This window comes from Elephas maximus, chromosome 22 (assembly GCF_024166365.1).
Source record: "Elephas maximus indicus isolate mEleMax1 chromosome 22, mEleMax1 primary haplotype, whole genome shotgun sequence".
NCBI lineage: Eukaryota > Metazoa > Chordata > Mammalia > Proboscidea > Elephantidae > Elephas > Elephas maximus.
In genome coordinates this window covers 62994588-63012518 of record NC_064840.1, presented here as the reverse complement: position 1 = coordinate 63012518, position 17931 = coordinate 62994588, and the positions used below count along the sequence as shown (strand labels likewise).

Here is a 17931-nt window from a genome sequence, read left to right as displayed (position 1 = left end):
AGCCGTAAAAAGGAACAAAATCCTGTAACCTGCAACAATATGGACGAATCTCAAAAAAAAAAAAAAATTATTCTAAGTGAAAGAAGGCAGGCAGGAAAGGCTACTGTATGAGTCCATTTATGTAATATTTCTAGAAAAGGCAAATCTATAAAGAAAAAAGCACATCAGTGGCTGCCAGGGACTGAGGGTGAGAGTGGATATTGACAGTAAGCAGGCACCAGGGAGCCTTTTGGTGAGATGGAAGTGTTGTTCTGAAGTTGGGCTGGAGTGAAGGATGCACAGCTGCATAAATTTACTAAACCCATCAAACTGTATACTTAAAATGGGTCAGTTTTATGGTATGTAAATTATACCTCCATAAAGCTGTAAAAAAAAAAAAAAGTGGCTCGAATCAGTTATTCTTCCCAACACTTAACTGTATTACCCAAACGGCTTTGTTCTGGAATCCTGAAAGCAAGCAGGGAGGGGCTGCAGGGTGAGGCAGGAACAGGTGAAATGAAAAGATCAAATTGTCCACCGAAGTGCTTTATGGCACCCAAATAAAGAACTGCAGGCTTTCGGGGCTGCTCTGTCACAGGGGAAGATAGGCAGAGCCAGTGCTGAGCCAGGACTCCTCCCCCTGCGACGGGAGTTACCGGCAGAAACGCGGTCCTGGCTGCTCAACACCCAGGCGCCCTTTCTCAGCCTCCCCTCAGCGTGTGTGGGGGGACAGGAGTGCTCACATAGTGAAGACAGCCTGGGGAGAGGGGCAGTGCTTCTCCTCACTCTCACTCTCCCACTGCCAGTGTGCAGCCTGAAGAAAAACCAAGCCAAAAACCAAACCCACTGCCATCGAGTGGATTCCAACTCATAGAGCCCCTATATGGCACAGTGGAACTGCCCCCATAGGGTTTCCAGGGAGCAGGTGGTGAATTCGAACTGCTGACCCTTTGGTTGGACACCAAGCTCTTAACCACTGCACCACTAAGGCTCCCTATTCCTTGGAGGAAAAGGAGGGAAGGAGTCATTATCATAGAGTGGTTAGAGGCAAGGCTGAGTGTGTGTGTGTGTGTGTGTCTGTGTGTCTGTGAGTGTGTGTTTGTGTGCGTGTCTGTGTGTGTCTGTGAGTGTGTGTGCACGTGTGTGTGTTTGTGTGTGTGTGTGTGTGACCCCACGCATTCTCACTGAAACAGACCCTTTTCTATGTGTAGGGTAATCAATGGTAAACCAAAAACACCTGTTTCCATCAAGTCAACTCATAGCGACCCTAGGAGAGAGTAGAACTGCCCCATAAGGTTTCCAAGGCTAAAATGTTTACAGAAGCTAACTGCCACATCTTTCTCCTACGGAGCTGCTGGTGAGTTCTAACTGCAGACTTATTGGTTAGTAGCTGAGGGCCTAACCACTGCACCACCAGAAAAAGCTCCTGTGAAATAAAAGATACAGAATACTAAATTTCATTACAATTATACTGTTGTTGTTCTGTGCCCTTCCTTAGCAGCCTGAGCTCTTAACCACTTCGCCGCCACGGCATATTTTTTAAATGTAGGGAAAAGACAAGAAGGCAATACCCCAAATGCTATTCTTGGTTGGTTGTTGATTTTTAAACTAGGAAATGAATGTTATTTTTTTTAAAAAAAATTCCTTTTGCATGGCTTGGCTAGGCTGCTAACCAAAAGGTCAGCAGTTCAAATCCACCATCCGCTTCTTGGAAACCTTACGGAGCAGTTCTACTCTGTCCTATACAGTCTCTCTGAGTTGGAATGGGCTCAATGGCAATGGGTTTGGCGTTTTGGTTTTTGTCCCATACACAAATTGACATACAGTAGTAACCCTATACAAGTAAAGAGAAATGTTTAATTCAAGCTATTTTTTTTTATTGTGTAATGAAATTAATTTTAACACAAATAAGATTTTAAAAGGGCATAGTCTGAAAAGTTAATTTCAAACTTTGCAATGTTATCAAAACAACTATTAAGAAACAAAGAAACAAATTAAAAAACACAGGTTAAAACAAAGTTTTTACTAGCTTCACTGGTTTGGAAATCGCTGCTCTTTAACACAACCAGAGCAAGCGGGGGTGGTGGTGCCATTTCACGTTCAAGAGGATGAGGAAGGTCGAGACGGCAGAAATTAACTTTTCCGTGCAGATGAAAAACCTGAATAATGGAGGTCCCCAAAGATAATTCCTTTGCTTGTATTTCCAGAGTGTCCAGTTCTATAATCAGATTAGCAAAATATTTATAGAATTTTCACTTTCCCATTATGCTTTACAGGCATAACAAAGGGCGTAATTACTTTGTATGGAAGAAGTTCATTGAAGACCAATGTAGAAACTTCATTTGACTCTGCCACTTGCAGGCTGTGTCAGTCTATATGTGCCAGTTTATGCATGTTTAAAATATGGAGGATTATTCCTACCTCTTGGGATCGTCTCAAGAACTAAATGGTGTAATGTCTGATAAAGCATTTGCCATACAGAGCCCACCTAGAAATGGTGGGTCTCTTCCATTCCATCCTGCCTAAACACACACACACACACTTCACAAGTTTTACTCTCAGAAACTTTGTTGAAAAAATAAAAAGGAACCATCTTCAAGAAGAAAAAGCCTAACTGCACACAGGATTAAGACTTGCAAAGGACAGTTCTGCTCCCAGGAAAGAAGAGCTGGTCACTGGAAGTAGCAATCCCTAAAAACAAAACTCATCACCACTGAGTCAATTCCAACTCATAGTGACCCTATAGGACAGAGTAGAACTGCCCCATAGGGTTTTCAAGGCAGTAACCTTTACAGAAGCAGACTGCCACATCTTTCTTCTTGGAGTGGCTGGTGGGTTCAAACTGCTGACCTTTCAGTTAGCAACCAGGCTCTTAACAACTACACCACTAGATCTCCTGGAAGCAGCAAAAGGGTACCTTATTCTCCTACTCTCCCCTATTCTGTCTGATAGGAATAGGATTAGAAGATGGCAAGGCGTCCAAGTCTGCCCAGGAATCTGCTGAGTGAAAGGCAGAGTCTGGTGAAGTTGGCTGGTCGTATTGACAAGGTGCATATTCAAGCCCCATAAGGAGATTGATTTATCCTGGCAACAGCCTTCCCCTGGCCCTGACCCACTCATGGATGCCTCTTACTGTTCCACGATGGAGGAGCTATGTATGAGGGAATGCAGGGAGTAAAAGCTAAATGCAATTTATCGTTATCACCAGAAAAAAAAAAAACCTCAAAACATAGGTCCTATTGACAGTAAGGCCAGATGTCCTTCCTTTTCCAATGTTAGTTCCTGAGAGGAATCCAAGTGTGAAAATTCAAGGGCAACAGGGCAGCTCCACAATATCAGGAACCCAGGTTCCTCCTAGAATATGACTCTGCCAGCCCCAACCTGTGGCTACCACCTTGTCATCTAAGATGGCTTCTGTAGCTCCATCATGTATACATTCCAGCCAAAAGAGAGATGGGGAGAGCAGGGGCAAGGCACCATTCTTCCCTTTCACAACTAGAAAGCTGCACGCATTATTTGGGCTCACATTCCAATGGCCAGAACCTGGTTACATGGAACTTAGATACCTAGCTGCAAGAGAAGCTGGGAAATGTAGTCTTTATTCTGAATGGCCGTGTACTTAGCTCTGATTGATGGGGTGTCATGAGTGCTAAAGGAAGAACAGAATGGCTGCTGGAGAACGACCCTGCCACCTGATACCAGGAAACTGCATTGGTAAACATCCTACTGCCATGCCAGAATTCATATCCTCATTCCATTCTGTCTAGAAGTGATCCTTACCCTTTATGTCCTAGGCAGTTCACACTTCTTGTGTCCCCCCAGACTCATCTGTTCTGTTCCCACTGATCCCACTCCTTGGGATGCCCTACCACTCAGCCAAGTCCTACCTGACTTCAGGGGTCAGCTGCTCCAAAAGGCTTTTTCTTCTGCCCCAGCCTTCAGTGGCTGACAACTACCCTAGGGAGCAGGGGCCACATTTTAACTTTTCTGGACCCTGGGTACTTTGCCTTCATAGGCCCTGTTCTCCACTAAAAAAAAAAAAAATGTTCAAATTATTAAAACGTTTATATTAAAATTATACTTTATGACTGCATTGGTATAAAGATGAATATATTAATATTACACCCCCTCCTCACTTATTGACTATCTCATTATCCAACATTTCCCATTTATGACAACAGTAAAAAATCTACTATCCATCTACTTTGCACTTTAACAATATAGGTCTGGCAGTAACTGACACTGAGGTGGCAGGCAAGAATAGCACTGGCTTTGATGGTTAAGGTTATGTGTCAACTTAGCTAGGCCATGATTTTAGTGGTTTGGCAGTTACATAATGATATCATTTGGCAGTTATGTAATGATATAATTTGGCAGTTATATAATAACGTAATCATCCTTCATTTTGTGGCCTGATGTGATCGTCCTCCATTTTCACGTAATGCCTATTTTCATGTAACGACCTGGTCTTTGGAACCTAACCATGTTGATAAGTGAAGAGTGGGTGTATATATTAAAACATTTTCTTTAACCTGAAAAATTGTTTTTTTTTCTATCATTTTTAAAGAAATTAAAACATTTGCATGGTTTTTAAAAGTGTTGTGGGCATTAGGCACCGTTCTTATTGGGCCTAGTGGATCAGTTGATCCTGCTGAAAAGGACACTGAAAGGGCCAGGAGAAAGAACACCAGCCACCAAATATGATGGGAAGTGCTATCCATCACCTCCCCCACCCACTAACAGATTTCTGCATGCTTTCCTGTGCTCTCACCACGTCTTAGAAACATGCCAGGAGGTACCATACAACTCATTTATTGTTCTTAGGTCAGGAAGGACAGCCTCCTCACAGACTGGGATATAAACACCTCCCCAGCCTAGTTGAGTTTCCACCACTGTTATCAAACACAACCATGACTTGAAAAGAGAAAGGCTTCCCCAAACAACGTGGTGAATGCAGAACCTTTATTAAAGGGCAAGAGAAACTGCCCACTCTTCAACACCATAAACTGTTCAACCCAGCAGCACAAATATGACTAATCCCAAAATACATTCCATTCCAAATTAGTCTTCCTTGCACGGGACAGTGGTGGTTCAGTGACAGAATTCTTGCCTTTCATGAGGGAGACTTGGTGAAAACGCTATGAATCACAATGGTCCGACCCCTTTGTGCACGGGGTGGCCATGAGTCAGGGGCACCGCAGCTAACGACAACACATTTTATAGCCCGTGTAGATTTCAAATCTATTATCTCCTGGTGCGGTTAGTTTCAACTCATAAACTGTTTTGTAAGACACATTTGCTAGGGTGAGCAACTCATCCCGGTTTGCCCAGGACTTTCCGGGTTTTAGCACTGAAAATCTCACCTGGAAAATCCCTCAATCCTGGGCAAGCTGGAATGGTTGGTCACCCTGCAATGACACGTAAGCTTCATCATCCTCTGCTGAACTTTGTGTGGTTAGACCAAGAATATGAAAACACTGGGAAATTTTTTTAAGTAGCCATCATAGTTCTAGGAAGTTCCAGTGGGGTCCAACGCTGCAGCTCTGCAAGATGTGCTTGGACACTAAATGTGGCCGCGCCAGGTCCCCCGGCTCTCAGGGCAACTTCAGTATAGAAAGGAATGCCTGTGAGTCACCTCCATCTTTTCTGGGCTCCTTGAAACGGTCCCTTCCATAAATATTTTAGATGAATTGCTAAAGGAGAAAAGTGATTGAGGCAGCAGTTCTCAAACCACAGTGCACTTAAGAATAACTTGAGGAACTTGTTAAAAATACACATTTCTGGGCCCTATCCCCAGAAAGTTTAGCTTCGGAGGGTACAAGAAGCACTGTTTTTAATATCAGATGATCCCAATGAGTGATTTTTCTGAAGGATCACATTTTTCAAAACTAGGATGATGGAGTGTCTTCGATTCTTAGTGCTGCTGTAACAGAAATACCAGAAGTGGCTGGCTTTAATAAACAGAAATTTATTTTCCCACAGTTTAGGAGCCTAGAAGCCCAAATTCACGACACCTGCTCTAGGGCAAGCCTCTCTCCCTGTGAGCTCTAGGGGGAAATCCTTGTCTCAGCTTCCTCAATTTCTTGACAATCTACATGATACCAATCTTTCCATTTGTGCCTGCTTGTCTATGTCTAATCTGCTTTTTTATATCCTAAAAGTGATTAGGTTTAAGGCACACTCTATGAACACACCTGATATAGCCTCAAAGAAAACTCTATTCACAAATGGGATTCCATCCACAGATATAAACCTGTTGCCATCAAGTAGACTCTGATTCGACTCTATAGGACAGAGTAGAAGTGCCCCATAGGGTTTCCAAGGAGCAGCTGGTGGATTCGAACTGCCGGCCTTTTGAAGAGCAGCTGAGTTCTTAACCACTGTGCCACCAGGGCTCCACCACTGGTATAGGAGTTAGAATTCCAATGCATACTTTGGCGGAACACAATCACAGGGGAAGCTGTGAAAGTTGCTTTTCCTCTCATGGTTAAGTAAGACAGAGCCAGAGCTTACAAGAAAAGAAGACCATTGAACACAGAGCGAAGAAGGGGGCACTTAATGTTAAGACTACTGTTATCTAAAAAGCACTTTCTTGTAAATCTTGAGATTGTTGAAATATCTAAAGCGCAGCATATCTGAGTTAATCAAGGTAACTATGCCATGCATATACATACCTGCTGTGAGGTATAGATGGATGTAGCTATAACATATACATAGATACTGCATAAATCAGATAACACCCATTAAACTGGCTAGTGTATAACAGGTACTCAGCAAGCGTTTATTCATAGGTACACCGCGGTGGTGTGTTTAATATATATACAGCAACATTTCAGTAGTCCTATGCTGACCATGTTAAGTCTGAGATGGCCATGAGATAGCCAGATACAGGTATCAAACGGACAGTTGGATATAGGAGCCCATAGCTTTGGGGTTAAATCAGGAGTATCAGGTTAGAACCGGAGATTTAGGGAGTTAACATCATATAGCCTCCAGGGCATCAATAAAACACAAGTCTCAGGGGCTACAGTTTTGAGGTCAAGTCAAGGCCACAGGCAGCTGGGCTCCCTGTGTGAAACCAGGACCCACAAGAGCTTAGCCTATCCACAAACAGAAATTAAAACACCTTTGTTCTTCAGCTCACGGTACAGCTCAAAGACCATAAGAGGAATTTTTTGCCTCTTAATTTTTTTTTTTTAAGATTGTTAATGTTATTGTTGCTGTTGGTTGCCACTGAGTCGATTCCCACTCATGGTGACCCATGTGTGCAGAGTAGAACTGCTTGTTAGGGTTTTCAAGGCTGTGCGATCTTTCAAAAACAGATCGCCAGGCCTGTCTTCTGCAAAAACCTTGATTCAAGTATTCCTCAGTGCAGAAATCCATAGGCCCCAGACAGAGGCAGGCAAGGGATTGCCCCCTAGGCAGGCTCCAAAGCCCAAGATATAAACAGAAAAAAAATTTTCCACAGTTAATATCCCCAAGGGAAGAAGCAAGCAGACTGAAGTCACAAAACAAAGCAAGCCCCAAACCATGTAAGGCAATCAAGAACCCCAAACCCCAACTTCCACCAAAAAAAAAGGAGGGGGAGGAAGAAATCATATCTGCAGAGTTAGAGATAATAGAATCATCTGAAAGGGACTTTGAAATCAGTGTAGTAAGAAATAGAAAATCATTTCAGAGTTTTGAGAAAAAGCAGGACATGCTGAAATTGGTGTTTTAAAACGATTAGAACAATGACAAGCAGAGTTAAATGGACAGGGGTGAGATGGAAGACAATAAGACAATCTAAGAGCCTTTACAACACATATAAGTAGGGTTCTCTCCCTCTCCTGAACTCCCATAAAACTTAACTGGCACATCTCTTATGCCCTCATGACCTTACCGCTTTATTCCTTGTTTTATAATGATTTTCAGATATATAAGCCATATAAAGGAATTTATTGAACTCAAGGTTCCTTATAGACGTATATATATATACATATATATATGTGTGTGTACAAATATCTCATAAATAAATGAGTCGACAAATGAACGAGAGCCATGTAAAAAAATGATGGGTCAGAACCTTGCTCTGTGGACCTCTGACTTGGACTGGAGCACAAAACCGAGCCGGGGGCACATCGTTAGTTCATCTCCCTAGGACTTGAGAGGCTCCCTAAACTGGTTCTCTTCTTCTTAGCCTATCTGTACATCATCTGTCAATGTATTTAAAAGTCAGCTGAATTCAGTGACAGTTTTAAGCCCTGTGGCACTGATGAAAATCTTTTGCTGTGTGTGGATTTCCCTGGTGCAGATTGCTATATAACCTGTCTTCCTCTTCAAATTGATTGTCAGTCCTTAGACATTTGACTATATGTTATAGTAGGCTTTGTCTACCATCTGACTACCTCCATTCCTAATTAGTTAGAACTTTTCCCCTTCCCTGTTTGAGGAAAAAGCTCTACTGTGCTGAACGAGCCTGGCAAAAACCAATAACAGGGGAACAAACTTCCCAAACCAAACAGCACAATAGCAAAGATCTCAGGATCTACTCAGCAGCCCAAAGCCCTGCTTATCTCCAATGCATTCTTACATGATGACAGTGATGATGATGATGACAACAGAACCTATCTTTTATTGAATATCTAGTATTGCCAGGCTTTATGCTAGATACCTTTAGTACAATCAGGCATATAAACTTCTTAAGAATCTAGTAAGGAAGGTACTAGTATGCCCATAAATAAGTCATCCATTGAAAAATCTAGTAAGTGTCAAAGTCAGGATTCAAACCTAGGTCAGTCTGCATGCATTTTGTGTTCTTTCCATTTCTCTACTCTGCTTCCACTGTGAATGTCCAGGCTTAACCAAATAGCCAATGGCACCCAGCTACCTTGGATAATTGTCTCAAGGACTTCGGATCATGTATATGGGTTTTGGAGCTTGAATTGTTTCCCAGGAGACTGGAAATATACTCAGGCACCAGCTTCCTGAGTTTTTATTTCAATCTCATCCATGGCTTCAAGGGAAAAACTTAATAAATCTGGTCTTATCATACTGCTTCCATTTCACTCCACAGGGAATGAATTAATCCAGTCTAGCTTCTGAATTTTTGTATCTCCAATGTGAGGTCAACCACCCACCCACATGGCCAAAGCAACTGCAAATAAATAGCTCTGAAATTTTAATGAGCTCTTTTGGGACGCAGAGTAAGGCCATAATAAATAGTATCCATAGTACATTCTTAGAGTCACATCATTGAAATGGTCCCTTGTCTACATGGTCCAAACACTTTGTACTGTCTTGTTTTCGAGGCTCCAAATAACTACAGAATTAATTATTTGAAATTTTTTCAAGAAGCTTAAGATGAGTGATTTAAAAAAAAAAAAAAGCAAGTAATTCTACAAACAACCTGACTATCAACAACACAATAGAGGAAATAAATAATGGTCCATTCAGACTATGGAATACTATAAAACAGTGAAAACGAATGAATTACAGCTACTTGCAACAACATGGATGAATCTTAGAAACACAATGTTAAGGGAAAAAAAGCAAATCTCAGAAATACAGCTACAATATGTGGTGATTTTAAAAGATGTTTGTAAATTCTTTAACATTCCACCCTTCCAAATGTGGAGACTAATTCCCTTTCCCTTGAGTGTGGGCCAGACTTGGAAGTGATGGTGTGTGACTTCCAAGGCTAAGTCAAAAAACACACTGACATTTCTGTCTTCCTCTCTTGTATCATTTATTCTGGAAGAAGACAATCATCATGTCATGAAGACACTCAAGCAGCCTCTGGAGAGGCCCCATAGGGAGAAACTGAGCCCTCCTGCCAACATCCCACACCATCTTGCCAGTCATGTGTGAGTTACCTTGGAAGAAGACTCTCCAGCCCCAGTCAAACTGTCAGATGACTGCAGCCCCAACTAACATCTTGACTTCAACCTCATGAAAGACCCCAAGCCAGAGCCACATGCCTACACCACTTCCAAATTCATGATCCACAAGAACGTGTGGAATTAAAAAAAAAAAGTCTATTAAAGGACTAATGGACCACAACTACCACAGCCTCTACCAGACTGAGTCGGGCACAACAAGATGGTGCCTGGCTACCACCACTGATTGCTCTGACACAGACCACAATTGAAGGTCCCGCACAGAGCTGGAGAAAAATGTAAAACAAAATTCTAGCTCACAAAACAAGACCAGACTTACTGGTCTGACAGAAACTGGAGAAACCCTGAAAGTATGGCCCCTGGACACACTTTTAACTCAGTACTGAAGTCACTCCTTCAGCCAAAGTTTAGACAGGCCCATAAAACAAAATAAGACTAAACGGGCACACCTGTTCAGGGGCAGCAACAAGAAGGCAGGAGGGGACAGGAAAGCTGACCACAGGGAACCGAAGGTCAAGAAGGGGAGAGTGTTGACTTGTTGTGGGGTTGGCAACCAATGTCACAAAACAATATGTGTATTAACAGCTTAATGAGAAACTAATTTGCTCTGTAAACCTTCATCTAAATTACAATAAAAAAAAGAAAAAAAGTTTATTGTTTTAAGCCACTAAGTTTAGAGATAATTTGTCATTCAGCAGCAGAAAACTAATACACAAGATATCATTTTTTACAAATCTCAAAAACAAGCAAATTGTTTAAACAAACATATATACATGAAAAACTTTTTCTTTTTTAAGTAAGGGGATATCAGACAAATCCTTCCACTCAGAAAACTACAATACCTGGATTAAATACATTAAAAAATTGTTTGAAAGCATCAGAGAGCAACTTAGGTTGGCAGGACTGATAAAACCAAGAGTACACAGAGACAGAAAGTAAGGTGAACCATACATTCTGATTTTTCCCTTCAGCCACTTGCCATTTTATAATGCAGAGTAACAGAGGCAGAGGACAAAGCAGCAGCCTGGGGTTTACAGAAGTTTCATTGGGCTGAGGAGTCAGAAATTGAAGTTCAGGGCTCATCCAGGTGAAGGTGGTAAATACCTCAGGATTTAGTTGAGATCCTAGAAGGGCTATGCACCTAGGAATGAGTATGCTCTAGAAGTAAGAACTATCCCCTAGGAATCTATGAAAGATGCACAATTAGAAACAGACCAAGCTAACAACGTCCCTAAGCCCATCCTCAATTGTTATCAGGGTGATCTGACCAAATGCTACTTACTTGCCATAAGAAAATTAAATAATCTTTGAAGTGAGATAACATCATCTTGTAACAATTGTAGAAAAATAGAGACTCTACAATTTTTCAAAGATGATGTCTCGAATTCAATCAAAAATTACCAGGCATGCCAATAAATAGAATCAAAAGACTAAAAACCAAGGAAAAAATAAAATAATAGAAAAAACAGTGATGCAGATATTGGAGTTATCAAACAGAGACTTTAAAATACAAGTAGTCCCTGACTTAGGATGGGGCTCCGTTCTGATGACCCCATTGTAAGTCAGTTCTGATGTAAGTTGAATATCTCTTTTTTTTTTTTTTTGTTCCCATTATTATTGCATTTTATTATCTGTATCTTTATAAATCTAATCTTTATTTGTCTTTGTGGGTTGGTATGAGAATAATAACACCAGCAAATAACATCAGCCCTGCAACTTTGTATGTACTACATATTACTAATGATAAGATGCACGTACACAAAAAAGTGGACAGTCATAAGTGTGGTTCATCATAACTTAAATACATCATAAGTCAGGCGTACCTGTAGCTATTACTAATATGTTCAAAAAAAAATAAAGGAAAGGATAGAGAATTTCACCAAAGAACTAGAATATGTTTTTTTAAAAGGTACATGAACATTCTAGAACTAAAACAATAAAATACCGAAATTCAGAATTGAATAGATGGCTTTTACAGCAGATTAGACATGGCCAACAGAGGATAGTGAAGATCAAAGAGAAAAGAATGGAAAAGGGCAAAAAGAGCATAAAAGGTACAAGAATATGGTTCAAATGTCCAGCATATTTGTAATTGGAGTTTCACAGGGAGAGGAGAAAGAGAATGAGATAGAAGACATTTTTTAAAGAAACACTGGTTGAGAATTTTCCAAAAAGCCATAGATTAAGGAATCTCTACAAACCCCAAGCAACATAAATATAAGAAGGTCACACTTTATGAAGGATATTTTCACTAAGTACAGAATTTTAGGTTGGCAATTACATTATTTTAGCACTTTAAGATTTTCCTTCTGGTTTCCAATTTTCTTCTGTTGCTTAGCTGTTAGTTTTATTGCTGCTCTTTTGAAAGCAGTATGGTTTTTCTCCCTGGCTGCTTTTAAGATTTTTCTCTTTGTCTTTGGTTTTAAGCTGTTTATTCAGTGTAGCCAAAAAAACAATGGCCACAACACAATGTCTATTAACAGTAGAATGAATGAATGAATTATGTGGTACATTAACCCAATAGAATACCACTCAGCAATGAAGAAGAATGAACTACTGATGCACGTAACAACATGGATGAATCTCACAAACAGAATACTGACTGAAAGGAGTACATACTGAATAATTCCAAACTAATCTATACTGATATTAGTTAAAACAGTAGTTAGTTACTGTCTTAGTTATCTAGTGCTGCTATAACAGAAATAGCACAGGTAGATGGCTTCAACAAACAAAAGTTTATTCACTTACAGCCTACTAGACTAGAAGTACAAATTCAGGGTGTTGGCTCCCAGGGAAGGCTTTCTCTGTCATCTCTGGAGGAAGGTCCTTGTCATCAATCTTCCCCCAGAATAGGAGCTTCTCCGTGCAGGAACCCCCAGTCCAAAGAATGTGCTCTGCTCCCAGTGCTTCTTCCTTGGTGGTATGAGGTACCCCTGTCTCTCTGCTTGCTTCTCTCTTTTATATCTCAAGAGATTGCCTCAAGGCACAATCCAATCTTGTAGATTGCATCCTGCCTCACTAACACAGCTGCCTCCCATCCTCCCTCATCTACATCATAAAGGCAGGATTTACAACATATACAAAAATCACACAATACCGGGAATCATGGCTCAGCCAAATTGATACACAAATTTTTGGAGGGAGGTAATTCAAGCCATGACAGTTACCTTTGGGGTTCAGAAGGATTGATTGACTAGATAGGAGTATAAGATAGGCTTCTAGAATAATATCCTGTATCTTGATCTGGGTGTGGTTACATAAGTGTATGCGGTGGCTGGGGGGGGGGAACCAAGCCCACTGTTGTTGATTCCGTCAATTCCGACTCATAGTGACCCCCATAGGGTTTCCAGGGCTATAAATCTCCATGGAAGCAGACTGCCACATCTTTCTCTAGAAGAGCCACTGGTGGTTTTGAGCCGCCAACCTTTTGATTAGCAGCCGTGTGCTTTTAACCCCTGTACCACCAGGGCTCCTACTTTGTAAAAAATAATCAAGCTTTACACATAAAATCTGTGTATTTTAATTTTATGTCTTTTATACTTTAATATAAAAGTTTTTTTTTTTTTAAGTGATAATATGGTAGTGATGACTGGGAGAGATGGATGATGGGACAGAAAAGGAACACCCCGATGCTTTAAATTATATATATGATGCATATACTCTTTTGCACGTCCCAAATATTACATTAAATGCTAGCAAACACGTTATTTTAGTAAAAGCAAATTATTCAAATATTTAAAACCCAGGTACTGAACTCAGGAAGAATTTTTAAAGTAAAATTAATATAAATGGCTCTGACTGGTATTTAAACACAGAAGACAATTTCATTAATTTAATAAGTGCCCTCCTAGTATCATGCTGATTGTACCTTCCAGAGATCACTTCATATGTGATAGAGCAATAATAATGACAGGCGTTATTGAATACACACTATCTGCTGGGCACTATTTAGGATACTTTACATGCATTTAATTGTCATATAACCCTATGAGGCAGGTGCTGTGATCACCCCAATTTAACAGATGGGGAAACACACACAGGGAGTTCAAGTGATTTGCCTGTGGCCTCACAGCAGGTAAGCGGTAGAGGCAGCATCTGAAGCCCACGCAGTCTGGTTTCAGAGCCTACCCACTTAACCTCTGTTGCCACTCTGCCTCTCGTAAAAAGCACATCTCCCAAATTCTGGGAGTTCTCGGCCATACCCCTGACTCCTGACAAGACCGGAAATGGAGTTCCAGAGTTATATAAACACCTGTCTCATATATAGAGGTGCTGTGATGTGTCCATAATTGGGATGACAATGAATTACATGTCATTACCGCCAATAACAATAACCATTAAGGCCACACTGCACTATATTACAGAGTATATTAAAAGGCACCATGACTGAATGGTTAACACGTTTCTTAATTCCAGGCTTTCACTAAGAAAGAAGTATCCTGGGTAAATTATCTTCCTTCTCTGAACTCACTCCCATTCATACCAGGTTTATGGTATTTACTACCTTATTTTTTTATGATGTATTAGATTTAGCTATGATCTGTGTCTTATCTCTCTTCTTTGAGGATAATATTTGTTTCTGATTCTTCATTGCCTCCTTGTGGTGTATATGCCTTAGGCATAGTAGGTGCTTAGTAAGTATCTACGTAGCAAATGCATAAACATCAAATAAACAAAGAGGAGGTCAAATATCCAAGTTCTTTGTAAAAGTTTCCATGTATCTTGCCCATCATATCCCACTGCTGTATCCCCAGAGCTTAGAAAATGGCCTGTAAGTTGTATGTTGTTAGCTGCTACTAAGTGGCTCTGACTCATGGCGACCCCATGTTCAACAGAACAAAATGTTACCCAACCCTGTGTCATCTTCACAATTGGTATGCTCGAGTCCATTTTTGCAGCCACTGCGTCTTTTCAGTGCCTTCCAGCACTCTATCAAACAATATTCCGTTGTGATCCATAGGGTTTTCATGGCTAATTTTCAGAAGTAGATCGCCAGTCCTTTCCTCCTAGTCTGTCTTGGTCCGGTAGCTCCACTGAAACCTGCCCACCATGGTATCTGAAATACCAATAGCATAACTTCCAGCATCATAGCAACATGCAAGCCACAACAGTACAACGAACTGACAAATGGGTGCTGCTGCAAGTCGTAGCTGCTTATTAAATACTAAATTTGGGTTGAATGAATGAATCAACAACTTCTAATCCTCCCACATTTAAGGTATCTGAATGCCATTCCTCAGACTCTGTGAAAGGTCTCGTGGACACTTGCAATGGGTCTGTCAACTCAAAGAGATAAGAAATGGGCTGCTACGTGGTTGGACCTTAAGGATGGAATGAGTTTAGAACAGCAACGTGGACAACTGGCTTGAGACAAAACCCTGTGCCCCGGTCCAAGCATGTGGCAGTGGTGATGGCCTGTCTGCAGGATTTGCAGTTACTAGTTCTTATCATACATTGGGGATCGGGATGAGTGTGACTGTCTCCACTACCTTCAAGGGTTTTCCTTCCTTGTCTAATAAGAGTTCACCATAGGCTGCCAGGTCAGGAGTAGAGCTCTGTGGTGGAGTGAGGAGAAGAAGTTCCCTCAGCCTCCCACTTCCATCAATTGTTTCCCTTTGGGAATCATTCTCCTAGTAGTGGGGAAGGCACGTGATGGCCCTTTTTAAATACAGAACATACAATTCAGAGTGAGCTATGCCTTGGGGCACCTCTAGAACAGCCTTTTGGGGAAAGACTGTTCTTCTCTTCCCTTAAAAAGCATGCCTTGTTCTTCCAAACCAGATGCCTGCCCTCCTTCCTCACCCTCCTCTCCTGCCCTTCACCTCCTTCCCTCTGCCACTTGAGCTGTGTTGTCACCTCCTCTCCCTACCCCTGCCTTTCTTTCTAGTCTGCAGTGGGGAAAGCCAGCAGCTTGGTCTTAGGGGCAGAAAGAACCTACAAACCCACACAGCCCTAGAACAAACTGTCTTCTGGGGACTCACTCAGCAGAGTATAAGAACCTGACACGTCAGTCAGGTTTGTCAGTTCACATCCTTTTAGTGCCGAAAGTCAAGTTCTAGCCATCATGCTATTTCACGTCGGATGTGGGGCATTTCTTAGTAAAGCTTTGAGCTTCCATCTCCTCTCTACCCCCATTCCTTTGGCTAAGTGACATTGGAATCTGTATTGGGGATGGGAGGAGCCTGAGGAAACAGCTGCCTGACCTCTGTCCCTCTCTGACTTGAGTCCGGTCTGAGTGTCTTCCCTCAGAAGCTAGTGTCTGAGAAATTTCATTCTGAGCCTTCCTTGTCTTCTAGGTGTATTCATTCATTCACAGCATTCTGAATGGGTTTTTATGGCACCTGCCTCAAGCACTTTTGTTCCAGTTACTTCTGTCTCCGTCTGTTTTCTCAAGCCCTCTCTGGGTCCCCACCTCTTTTCTCTCTGGGTCTCCCTCCGTTTCTTTCTGTCTCTATCTCTTTGCGTCTCTGTCCAGGTCCGGACCTCTTCCTACGGCTCTGTCTCTGTCTGTCCTTTCCTGTCTCTCCTTGCCTCCCCCTCCATCCCCTGGAGGACTCTGGGAAATGCCTGAGCGCAGCAGTACATGTTGCACCGCGGCTTTCATCCCGATCCAGGTGGCTACAATCCAGTACAGGATTTACGGTGCCCTGACCCTGAGCCGTCAAGAAGGAACAGCCAGATTAATGGGGTGGGCGGGCTGGGGTAATAATCGTTTGTTTGATGTGACAAGCCTGATAGGCGTTGATTTACTTACAGACTGATGGGCTTTTAATTGAGCACCTCCATCCCAGTCACTTCAAAGGCAGGGGAAGTTGACAAGGGGCCCTTTTCACGAGGGTTCCTGGTGACTGACAGGCCCCCTCTGCTAACGCTCCGCCCCGCCCGGCCCAGGATTGGCCCGGGCAGCCCTTACCCGGCCCTCTGGCAAACTAACACATTTTCTTTGTAACTCAGAAATGGCCTTTTGTCTGCTGCCAAGGGAGGCAGGCCTTGCTCGGAAGGCCCCCGCATCTCCCAGAAGGGTGAGGAATGAAGAGAAGTGGGAGAGCTGGGACGGGTCTGGGGAAGAGGGGACCAGGAGGAGGCTGGGAGATTCCAGGCCCTCGACGAAGACGACGTACAAATGGCTACTCTGTTCTTTCCCTTTTTTGCGGGCCCAGGTCTCTTCCACTTCACTGTCTTCTCCTTCTCTTCACTTTCCCCGTCCTTTTTAACCCTTCTTTTTGCTTTACCCTCCCCAGCTCTCAGCCGTTTTCATCTCCTCCTCTTTCTCCTCCCACTTCCTCCTTCCTTATCCCTCCCAGGAAACGGCCTGGAGTGTCTAACGCCCCTAGTGTGGCCTGTTAACACCAGTTCCCTCAGCCTGCATAGGCTGTCTTTCCTTCCCAGGCTACGGGCTTTGTGTGAGGCCTTCAGATTAAGGCAGACCCTTGGACTTGGACGTCAGGCTCCATAGACCCCTCCCTCCTGCAGGCTACAATGTAAGGGGTCACAGACCTCCATGGCTAAGGCCGAGGACTGCAGTTCAGTGAAATTTTCTTCCTTTTCTTATTTGCCCTAGATGTTTCCATAACATAGTGGCTACTCTATTTGAAATTTCATAAAAGATTCTTTATCAGGAAGTTCTGTCCGTAGAGATTTTGCTTTGGCTATGTTTGGTTAGTTTGTTTTGCTGAAGTCCTAATTCTTGGAAGAAGATATGCCCAAAGCTTTCTTAAAGGGTCAGCTCACTTCCCGCTGGCTGGGGGGCCAGACGAGTGGGGTCAGTGAGGAATAAAGGATAAGATCCCATCCCAACCCCACAGTGCAGAGTCCCTGAACTCTGGAGGAGGGACCCCCTGCAGCCCCCAAGCTTCCTCACTAGGTTGAAGAGTCAGTGAGACACCCAGCCAAGAGGAGCTTCATTTTCAAGCCTGGTTAGTAACTGCCCTGAAACTTGCCCTGTGCTCTCTTTTTCCCCTGTAATAACTTGTCCAAGCTCACACAGCAATAAGGAAATGAAAGAGGAAATGCCTGGCTAGAAAGACAATAATAACTCATATTTGCATAGTTTTATTTAGTTTGGAAAGTA

General features: G+C 42.4%; 1 long non-coding RNA gene across 8 annotated transcripts in view; it reads right to left on the bottom strand.

Annotated features, from left to right (window-relative positions):
• The window catches only part of LOC126065328 (uncharacterized), a 303221-nt gene that overhangs the window by 229899 nt on the left and 55391 nt on the right, over positions 1–17931 (bottom strand). For 7 of the 8 annotated variants that reach the window (XR_007514833.1, XR_007514827.1, XR_007514825.1 and 4 more), the window contains exon 2: positions 3867–4007. This is a non-coding gene — a long non-coding RNA (uncharacterized LOC126065328). Of the gene's footprint in view, positions 1–3866; positions 4008–16614; positions 17046–17931 lie in introns of those variants that run through there. The other variant, XR_007514828.1, reaches the window with a different exon arrangement.